Genomic DNA, 7,781 nt, shown 5'->3' on the forward strand with positions numbered 1-7,781 from the left:
CAAATGTAGGAATGATGATTCCCTCAATAAGAAAATCACTCCCCCCTGCCCTCCTCCCCCTTCTTCTCCTCTTCCTGCCACTTTCTCCCCCTACTCTTTTTCTTCGGTGTCTTCATCTTTTATGTCTTCCCTTTGTCCAGTTGTCTTTCTCTTGCATTGTAATGGGGATTGGACCCAAGAACTTGCCCATGCTAGACACTTAAATGACTTGCTACACATATCCTATCTTAAACCAAAGACAGAGGAATAGTCTGTAAAGATCGTAATGCCCGCTTCAGTGAGGAATATGCTCTGAAGTCTAGACACTGGCCTTCTCCCTTCCCAGCCCTTCCAGTCCCTGTGACCACCCCAGCCAAGATGGCCTCTAGAGTGCAAATTGCTGAAGTGTGTCACATTTTCTATGACATGGAAGTTTAAAAATTCTCCACACCAGAAGAAAGCAAGAAAAGGAAGAAGGTTGTCCTTTTTTGTCTCATTGCAGACAAAACTTACATCATTGTTGAAGAAGGCAAAGTAATTTTGGATGGAGATGTTGGTGTTACCATAACTGATCCTTTCAAGCATTTTGGGGGAGTGCTTCTTGAAACAGGTTGTCACTATGCTTTGTATGATGCAAGCTTTGAAACCACAAATTCTAGAAGAGTTGATATTTTTGTGGGAGCAAAAAAAGTCAAATGATCTGTGTGAACTCCATGCTATTACAAAGAAGCTTCAAGGCATAAAGCACGAATGTCAAGCAAATGGGCTGGAAGACCTCAACATGCTTGTATTGCTGAAAAGCTAGGTGGGTCATTAATTGTACCTTCTGAAGGGTGCCCTGTTTAGGCCATCATTCAGTGCCACAAATTAAAGCTTCCATATTTAATGTTATCCTCTTGCTACCTAAGTAAAGCAAATTTACCTAGGACAGGGTTTTACTGGGGGGAAGCTGTCTTGTCATCTTCTAGAGTAAGCTAAGATATATAAATAGGTGGGGAAATAGCCATAAATATATCTAGAGTCTAAAGTTAAAAACAAAATCTTGGTGCAGGAGTGCGGGAGTTGGATGGCGGGAGGTGAGGTTCCTGGTTTCAGAGAAGATGACAGAGGAACTGGATTTCATAGGGCAAGACTCAGTGAGGAGGTGGTCCTAACTCTTGCAGAGCTCATTGAAAGGCTGGAGCAGGCCTGGAGGATGCAAACTTTGCTCCTGAACTTCTGGAAAGCAAGTGTGAAATTGTAGAATGCATCACAGAACAGCTGGATCACATGGAAGAAAATCTCAAAAGAGCCAAAAAGGGAGATCTGAAGGTTAGTATACGTCAAATGGAGATGGAGAGAATCCGTTATGTCCTTAGCAGCTGCTTGCAGTATTGACTCACAATGATAGAGAAGTTTTTCCCTCACATTCTAGAGAAGGAGAAGACAGGATCCTGAAGGGGAACCTTGCAGCCTTTCTCCAGAGGAATTTCCCTTCACCAAAGAGCACATGGCTCACAAGGACACTTATCTTAAAAATGTCACCTTAAAGCACATGCCTCCCAACTTACAGAAGGTGGACCTTTAGAGGGCAGTTACCAAACTAGATCCAGACTCATATGTGCTTCTGAGAGTAAAAGAACAGCAATAAAATAGTTTGGTAGAACCCGAATAAGATGAGCAGATGGATTGGATGAGGACTCCCAACACTTGATCCAGTATTGTTCCTCTGATTGCTTCTGGAGCAGTGCAGCTAATTTAAAAATAACCAAGTGTGAAGACACGGAACCCCAGAAAACATGAGAAAGCCTACGCCACTACCTGCCTCAGAACACTAAGGAGCTATAGCTCCTGACAGCAGGCTTTTCTCCCATTGCTGTGGGCCAGTAAGAATGGCAGGAATGCTACACTTCCATCTCAGCCAGCATCAGTGGGTGGGGCCCTTGCTCTTTTTGTTCTGAATATGAGGCAAATAAACAAGTCTGTATACCTTTTCAAAATAAAATTCTTTGAAAAACAAAGAATAATTCTTTAAAAAAATCTTAATTGTGAGAAGACTTTAAGAACAGTGTTGAAAGAAATCTATGGACACTTGGATGCCAATACAGTGATCTCCATGTTTGCTTCTTTACACACACACACACACACACACACACACACACACACACACACACACACACACACACTGTACTTTCTATCTTACATTTTAATTGGTAATCCACTTGTAGGTACTCTTTTGGTTTCTACTTCAGTTTTGCTAAAGAATAAAAAGGAATGCAAAAGAAACCATGTCAGTTTGGGTCAAGTTAGTTATAATTAATGTTTAACTAGCAAGCTGATCTTCTAAACTTTACACGTAGCAATCTACCATGTCATCTGTTCTAGAAAATGATTCTAATTGATCATATCAGGACTGTGAAGACAGAAGATTTCAGCCTGGTTATAGTTCTGCATGCCTGTAATCAATGCACACTGAACGCAGGAGAAGAAAGATCATTCCAGGAGAGCTCAGAGTACCTTGAGACCATGGATTAACAGCAGCAGCAAAATGCCGAAAGATGTATTGTTGAACTTCTTATTTTTACTACAATAGGACTTTATAGGCTAGCAATGAGGACCTCAGAAAATAGTATTATAAAAGTATCTTTATTAAAAAGTGAAAGATTTATACAATCTGAAGAGAAACCAAACTAGATGACTCTGATGACAAAATGCCATAGGAAGAAAAAGTGTCGTCATATTCATAAAACTCTCACCATAATGTGGAATTAGGCAGACAGGCTCACAAGATGACCTAGGACTGGTTAAAGAAGAGCTTATGTGTGATCCTCGACTTTGCTCCACAAAGGATTCTTTTAGCATAAACTTTCAGTCAAAAAACTGATTACATATGAACCAATCGATTTTCACTGCTCATGTCATATTGCTACTTCATATGACACCATACATATTAGTAGCTAAAATCAGAAGATAAGTGAATTGGGTCACCATTTAATTAGAATAAAAATGATACGGCTTGAGATAAGTGCCTTCCCAAGCAGGCTTCTAAATGAGATCACATCCAACTTCCACTCACCACACAGCCATGTGAGAGGCATGTGTGACAGGCTGACCCTTCCTGATGTATGCTTCTTTCATTTTCCTAGCAGCACTGGTGTTCCAACACAGGATCTTTACTTTCTGCCATGTGCTGCATCACGCCTGCCACCAGTCCTTTCATGGTGTTGGTGTTTCTTTGTGTCCAAGTGCTCAGCTCCAGCCATGTGTATGTGCATACTTATGAGTACATGTGTCTGTACATATATATATATATATATATATAATATGAACATAAACTTCCACCTCTACACTTGTCTTGGTTTATATCTTACCTTTTTGTCTCATTGCCATCATCAGGTGCTGGACAAGGATCATGTGCAGTTGTGCTAAAGTAACAAAAACACCTATGGTCACATATCACATGAATACGGAAGAGTTCAAATTCTGGGTCAAATTCTGATGCAGGTCCTACATTCATGCACTGTTTTTCCCTATAACTGGTTCTCTTCTCACGTTGATTTGAAATAAATGCAACCTTACAGTTTCAGACCATGAAGAAATACACTTGATGACACAAAAATGACAGTTAGCATGACTGGCATTCTGGGAGTGAGTGTGTTTCTAGTTCAGTGTGTCATTAAGGAGGACAGGTGCAAGGTCATCTCCAAAAGAGAAAACAACCACATTACTCACCAAGCCACCAAAGAAATTTGGCCTCAAATCACTAAGGGGAAGGCGGGCTCTTCGACTATCCATGACCTTCCTCACATCTAATCAAAACCTCCAGTTTTTCCAAGTAACTACAGTTAGATGAGAAAAAGTAGCTACAGACTCATTTCTGATCTGAAAACTTCAGTGTCCTCCATTCACATGCTGGGAAAATCATCAGAGTGACTGTTGGAGCAAGGAAATTTTGTGTAGTCCCTCTATTGAACATTTATTCCCATGTCAATCCATCACTTTGAAACTTATCAACCACTTTTCCATGCAAATAAGTGTGAGTATTAGGGGGAAGGGAAAAATTTAATCTGAGACGATTAGATAGAACAAAATCTTTATGTTCGTGACTTACAACTAGGTGAAAGCAGTGCTCTTAGCTTTTTGTGTTTTCTCCCTAATGGCCCTCTGTTTTCTCAGTCCAAATTTCCTATTTCTTCCTAGTTAAGTTCCAGGTTCTCCACTCCTTGTGCCAACTTTTTATTGCCATCATTATAAATATCTACCTTGCTCTAATACTATGTGTGGCACGAGGTCGAGCCTTTTCAGTGTGTAACAGACTTGGATAAGAACAAGTCTTGCATGGTGGCAGAGCAAGACACAGTGCCACTGTAGACACTAATTTCACAATGACAGGGCTCTGAACTATCAGGGATGCATGCATGATCTTGATCTTATACATGCAGTTCTGTGCAGACTCAGTAGCCTCTATTTTTGTTTCTTTTACTTTTCTGCACATCGGATCTGCTCCTTTGGTCCAATCAATTACAGACTCACAAGTTGGAAACGTCATGTTTCCTAGAGGAATATGTTACTAATGTTAACAATGTACTTGAAGCATATTGTCATGACTGAGTCTTTCTCCAACGCTTCAATGGTATTAGAAACGAAAGTGATCCACAAATCTCTCAGGGGCTGAGATCTGAGCACCATGGTTCAAAGCCAACCCAGCCATGAAAATCCACGACTCTTATGTCCAATTTACCACCAGAAAACCCAAGGTGGCGCTGTGGCACAAGCGGTAGAGCACTAATAGCCTTGAGCTGAAGAACTTAGGGACAGCACCCAGTTCAAGCCAATGGATTACCAAAATAAAAAATAAAAAATAAAAAGTGAGAGAGACGGAGAAAGAAAAGTATACCATAACCCAACAAATCTACCTACTCTAGTAGATAATGACGTCTTGTTCACGTTCAACTCACTTCAGAAGAACTCAAGACTTACATATCATCTAATATTCCCTGCTGCTGCTCCTGCTCTTCATATAGGAGTAAGAAAAAGCAGTCTAGAAGTAAGGCTCCCCTTCAGTATGAATGTGGGCTTTTCAGGGTTTAAGCATTCAAAAGAAGGAAGGATCACCTCTTAGCTACTGGTGCTAGGGTACTTTTTGGTTTCAGCAAAGGATTCCCAGGTCCCTTGCCACATTCGGAGTAGCTGACAGGCACCGTGATAATCTAAGAATTTTGGGTGCTAGTAGTTGCCTTCATAGCACACCATGAGCAAGTGTCTTTGGACAGGTTCTATCATTTCTATTGAGTTTCAAAACACATCATGATTACATTCAATATCGATACGCAGTGCTTGTGTACCCTGAAGATATCATTGTGCAGCATGAGTTATCACTTAGATGACAAAAAAAATCAACTCACCAACTACTGATGTCTTCATTGGAATGAACTATAACAGCTCTTAAGCCACTATCCTCACTGTGGACATATTAAAAACACACAATAATTAACTGGGAAAATGTGAGAATTAATCATGCATTTTTTTCCAGAACACTAAGTTAGGAAACTAAGGTCTTGTGAATGCAACACAAAAATGCTGCCAACAGAGCTTCATCTGTACCATTTTTGTCCCTGCCACTCCTGCCACTACTGAGATCTCACCCCAGAGCCCTGTCCTTGCTACTCCTTTGTTCATGGTATGGTGACAATTTGGGCCTATAATGAGATATGATAATCTAAGGGTTTTGGGTGCTAGTATTTGTCTTCACAGCACACCAAGAACGACTGTCTTTTGATCTGCTCTATCATTTTCTACTTAGTTTGAAAACATGTCATGATTATGTGTGATATGAACAGGCAGTCCTGTGTGCTCTGAAAAGCCATCATTTTCCAAAATGATTTATCAATTAGATGAAAAATCAACTTACAGTAAATGAAAAAAAATTCTAGAATACAGAAACAAGAGCTTTACCTTGTGTGATAGTTGTTCTTAATGTACTATGTTATTTCTCTTTTCCTTTTTCCCCTTAATTGTTAATCTCATATTGTTATTGTATCTGAAAATTTACCTGGAGTATTACATATGTTTATTTGAAATAGAAGAGGGAGGGGATAAAGCAAGTTGATTGGAAAGGTGTAGGGGAAGGGAAATGGGATGAAAACATAAACAGGGCTATCAATGTGTGAGAAGAAATTCACCTACTATCTGAGGAAAATAAGTGTAAGCACTCTATACATGATCCCCAAAATAAAAAAAAAATTAACTCACGCAGTACTGATGTCTTCGTTTGAATGAACAACAGCCGTGGTTAAGTTGCTGCCTTTGCTGTGGACAAATTGAAACATATAAAAACTAAGTAGGACAATGTGGGAAGGAATATTGTATTTATAACAATATTAGGTTAGAAAACCATAACTTGTGCATGCTACACAGATGCTCTGTCAAATGTACTATGCCTCTATCTCCTCTGTCTCTGCCAAAACTTCTCTCCAGTACTGAACTCTGAACTCAGAGCCCTGTCCTTGCAACTCCTATGGTGATGGCATGGTGATCCCTCCTACCTAAGGCTTGCCTGTTCAATGACACTTCCCCTTAGGATTTCACCAGAATGGTAGATGGATGTGTAGACTTGGGTTCACAGGTGTGATTCTGTCTACAGTGGGGGTGAACAGCAGAGGATAGCAATATGAAGCCTTGCAGAGTATTCCTTCTGGCAGAAGTCCATCTCCACTGAATGAGCAAAATGCATTGCATGTGTGAATGAGGAAGAAGAGATTCAGTGATAAACAAGAAAGTAAAATATTCCTGGAGCCCTGACTTGAAGCCATAGTATCAGAGTATTGCCACTCTGCCACACACGTGTGGACATAATCGATCTCTCTCTCTCTGTCTCCTACCTCTTTCATTGTAAACATAAATTTATTTACAAACCCTGTATTCACAGATGTGAGCAGTAAGGAGCTTGACATAATGCTGTGGAGCCATCTGTCTATCCAATAGAAATGGTGCCCATAAAGTACTCACACTGTCACAAACCTTACAACCACAGTTTTGAAAAGCTGGCATTAATGCACAATGAAAATAATATGTATAATTTAAGGTCTAGGCCTACAGAAAGTGTATAGCCATCAAAGAACTGGACATAGCCAACAGAAAATGGAAAGGACCGAACAAACATGTAGCCACTTCGATTTGACACTTGTATTTCTTCACCTGTGAAGAAATTGTTATGGCAGGAAATAAATGCATAGGATTCTGTGTCTTTGCCATCAGACCAAAGGAACACAACCAGGTGTAGTAGGATCTCATACACTGGCAATGTGGGGGGTTTTAGGCGTTTCCCTTCACTGCTCCCTACAATAGCAAAACACTTTTGTGCAACTCATTTCTCATTTACTCATCAAAATGGAAAAGGGGCAATCTGACAGACAGAAGGTACACTGACAATATTTGGAAACTACCCAGAAATGATCAATCTGTTTCATAACATTTATATTTATGTATGTGCAATCATACCATGTGCAATCATAGTTTTACGTTTTCACTCAGTGTAGTAAGTTAATCTAAGATTAACAAATTTGTAGAAATCAAAACTTTTACATATTTAGCTAAATGAACAAAGGAATTTAATTTGGGGTAGGAGAGTTACATTTTATCATTTCAAAAGAAATCTTTTATGCATGGTCAAAGAATTTTTCTCTCTTAGTAAACCTAATACACTGCTCCCTACAATAGCAAAACACTTTTGTGCAACTCATTTCTCACTTATTCATCAAAATGAAAAAGGAATAATATGAAAGACAGAAGATACACTGACAATACTTGGAAATTTCCCAGAA

At 39.6% G+C, this 7,781-nt stretch overlaps 1 long non-coding RNA gene and 2 pseudogenes across 1 annotated transcript; 2 read left to right on the plus strand and 1 right to left on the minus strand.

Moving 5' to 3' along the window:
* Positions 1 to 357: 357 nt before the first annotated feature.
* LOC150039108 (destrin pseudogene) lies at positions 358 to 825 on the plus strand (annotated as a pseudogene).
* Positions 826 to 1,013: 188 nt separating this feature from the next.
* LOC150039109 (DNA replication complex GINS protein SLD5 pseudogene) lies at positions 1,014 to 1,672 on the plus strand (annotated as a pseudogene).
* Positions 1,673 to 3,329: 1,657 nt separating this feature from the next.
* On the minus strand, positions 3,330 to 6,272 carry LOC150039110 (uncharacterized). The gene is made up of 3 exons (XR_016534531.1): positions 6,211 to 6,272; positions 5,364 to 5,420; positions 3,330 to 3,383 (listed from the first exon to the last, which is right to left on the minus strand). It is a non-coding gene; the product is annotated as an uncharacterized LOC150039110 (long non-coding RNA).
* Positions 6,273 to 7,781: the final 1,509 nt, after the last annotated feature.

The sequence above is a fragment of the Megascapheus bottae genome, unplaced genomic scaffold (assembly GCF_031878675.1).
Source record: "Megascapheus bottae isolate mThoBot1 unplaced genomic scaffold, mThoBot2.hap1 HAP1_SCAFFOLD_76, whole genome shotgun sequence".
NCBI lineage: Eukaryota > Metazoa > Chordata > Mammalia > Rodentia > Geomyidae > Megascapheus > Megascapheus bottae.